The sequence below is a fragment of the Apodemus sylvaticus genome, chromosome 5 (genome assembly GCF_947179515.1).
Source record: "Apodemus sylvaticus chromosome 5, mApoSyl1.1, whole genome shotgun sequence".
NCBI lineage: Eukaryota > Metazoa > Chordata > Mammalia > Rodentia > Muridae > Apodemus > Apodemus sylvaticus.
In genome coordinates this window covers 48,383,798-48,386,395 of record NC_067476.1, presented here as the reverse complement: position 1 = coordinate 48,386,395, position 2,598 = coordinate 48,383,798, and the positions used below count along the sequence as shown (strand labels likewise).

At 43.6% G+C, this 2,598-nt stretch overlaps 1 pseudogene; it reads right to left on the bottom strand.

Moving 5' to 3' along the window:
- Window positions 1–243: 243 nt before the first annotated feature.
- Window positions 244–2,037, bottom strand: LOC127684765 (40S ribosomal protein SA-like; annotated as a pseudogene).
- Between the last annotated feature and the right edge of the window lie 561 nt (window positions 2,038–2,598).

Below are 2,598 nucleotides of genomic sequence, written 5' to 3'. Positions count from 1 at the left end.
ATGAAAGCAAGTGCTTATAGATATTATTTCCTTTCTTTTTATAAAATAAGAGTACACTGTGTTACTATTTTATTCTTATATAGTATAGTATATGGTATATACTATATAGTATAGTATAGATTCTTGTTCTTGGTTTTTTTCATTTCAAATACGTTGACTGTTATTCATGCATTTTTTTGTCAGTGTTTAGAAACTTTATTTTCCTTCCATCTTTTTTCCCTTTGCTCAGGTGTCTGCAGAGCAGCTCAGGACCACTCAGTGTTGGCTCCGACCCACTCGGTGGCCTGCGCTGTGGGAGCTGCTGGGCAGTCCTCAGTGGCTGGCTGTGCACTCCAGTCTTCCGTGGGGAACTGCTGTATGGGCACAGAGGGCACCTGCACACCCTCAGACCAGTCGGCCACCTCAGGCTGGACAGCAGTGAACTCAGGAGCTGGTGCGGTCCATTCTCCCTGGAATCCCTCCTTGGTCACAGCCTTCTCGGCAGCAGCCTGCTGCTCCTTTTCAATCTCCTCTGGGTCTCTGTAGAAGTAAAGATCAGGTATAACCACCCATGGGTGCTCACGGGAGATAGTACCTCGCATGCGCAGTACTTCCCGGGCCAGCATCCACCCCATCAGACCCACTGAGGGAGCTCCCTTGTTGTTGCATGGGATGGCCATGTCCACATAGCACAGCGGAGAATCTGTTTTACACAGAGCAGTGGTGGACAGACAGGTTGACATAAGAGGCCTCTCTGAGTGGTTGGTGGTCAGCCCCGGGATCTGTCACCACAAGAAGCCGTGGTTTCCGAAGGCTGCTTGGATCTGGTTAGCAAAGGTCCCCCGTGTGAAGCAGTCAGCAATGGGAGTGGCTCCTGTGGCAGTAGCAAACTTGAACACAGCAGGGTTCTCAGTGGCTCAAGCCTCTCCCAGATCCTCTTGAGATTTATGATGTAGATATCGTCACTTTTCCTTTTGTAGGTGTACTGCTCCATCTGAAAGTCTAGGCTGGTGTCACCTAAGTGGGTTCCTAAAGCAAGGAACTTGAGGACATCCTCCTCCTTGGTCTGCAGGAGTCAAAGGCTCCTGATATTGTGTAAGTTTCCCTTTAAGTTATGATGGGAATCAAGAACAACGCTGTATGGACCGGGCCCCGGGTAGCACAGAAAAAGTTTTATGCATATTTTAAAATAGCAAGTCTTTCATTAAAATATCTTTTGTAAGCAAACATAATTTAAAAACCTGAAGTTTTCAGGTATGCTGCTAAAGTTGCTAGTATGACATCGCTCTAATTTCTTTATGAAGGCATTTAGTGCTATGAACCGCTTAACACCTCTTAGTACCTCTCTCACTGTGTCTCATAAGTTTGTCTATTCATTTTCAGTGAATTTTAAAAAGTCTTTTAATTTCTTTATTTTTGTCTTGACCCATTTTTCACTCAGTAGTGAATTTTTCAGTTTCTGTGAGTTTGTAAGACTTGTTTCTGTTTTTGTTGATATCCAGCTTTAATCTGTGGTGGTCTGATAGGAAGCAGGGAGTTATTTTCATTTTTTCTGGTGTGTGTGTGTGTGTGTGTGTGTGTGTGTGTGGAGAAAGTTCCACGAGGTGGCCAGAAGAAGGTACGTTCTTTTGTGTTTGGGTGGAATGCTCTGTAAATGTTTATTAGCTTTGTTTGGCTTATAATATCAGTTAGCTCCAGGATTTCTACTTAGTTTTTGTCTAAATAACCTGTCCATTGTGAGACTGGGGTAGTGAAGTCTCTCCCTATCAGTCTGTAAGGTTCAATATGTGATTAAAGCTACAGCAGTGTTTCTTTATAAAATCTGGTGCCCTTGAGTTTGGGGAATAGATATTAAGTTTTGAAATGTCTTCGCAGAGGATTTTTCATTTGCTGAGTATGTAGCATCCTTTTCTATCTCCTTTGAAATGGAAACAGTCAGTAAAAGCCTCCCAAGACCCTGTACTTCACCTGGGCAGCACAGTAGAGCTGACACTGATAGCAGAGGTATGGGTGAGTCGGCCCAGACGATATGAGAGCAGGAGAGCTACCCCTGCCCATTGCTGGATACAGCATGGAGTAGTGCTGGAGAACTCTCCCTGTTGGTGTGGGCACAGGAGAACTGGTGGGCTGAACAACTCAACTACCTCTAAGGCCCAGATCCAAGACTTAGAGTTAGCCTAATCCAGCATCTACCTCATCTATGATCTGATGGAATGCATGCGGGGCTGGTCCTGCAGATCCAAAGCTGCAGGATCTCTATGACAGAAGGCAACAAGAGGACATCGGAGAGGAGTTCTAGTGAGGATCCAGTATTGATAATGTAGCAGAAGCCAGAGGACTAGAACCAGGCCAATGACTTATTGCATAAATATTTGGAAGTAAAGATGTGTGGACAAAAAAGTGTACTCTGTGACACACTTTGACACAGTACAGTTTAGTTTATTCTCTTATTTTAATTTTAATTTATTTTGTGGAGGGAGGTGGCACAGGCGAAGAATACAAAGGGACATGAAGATGAGTAAGATTAGGGTACATGATTTGAAATCAAAAAAGTTTTCCAAACCAACCAAATAAATAAATAAACAAAAATAAAAATCTTATAGGGCTAGACTTTGAAAG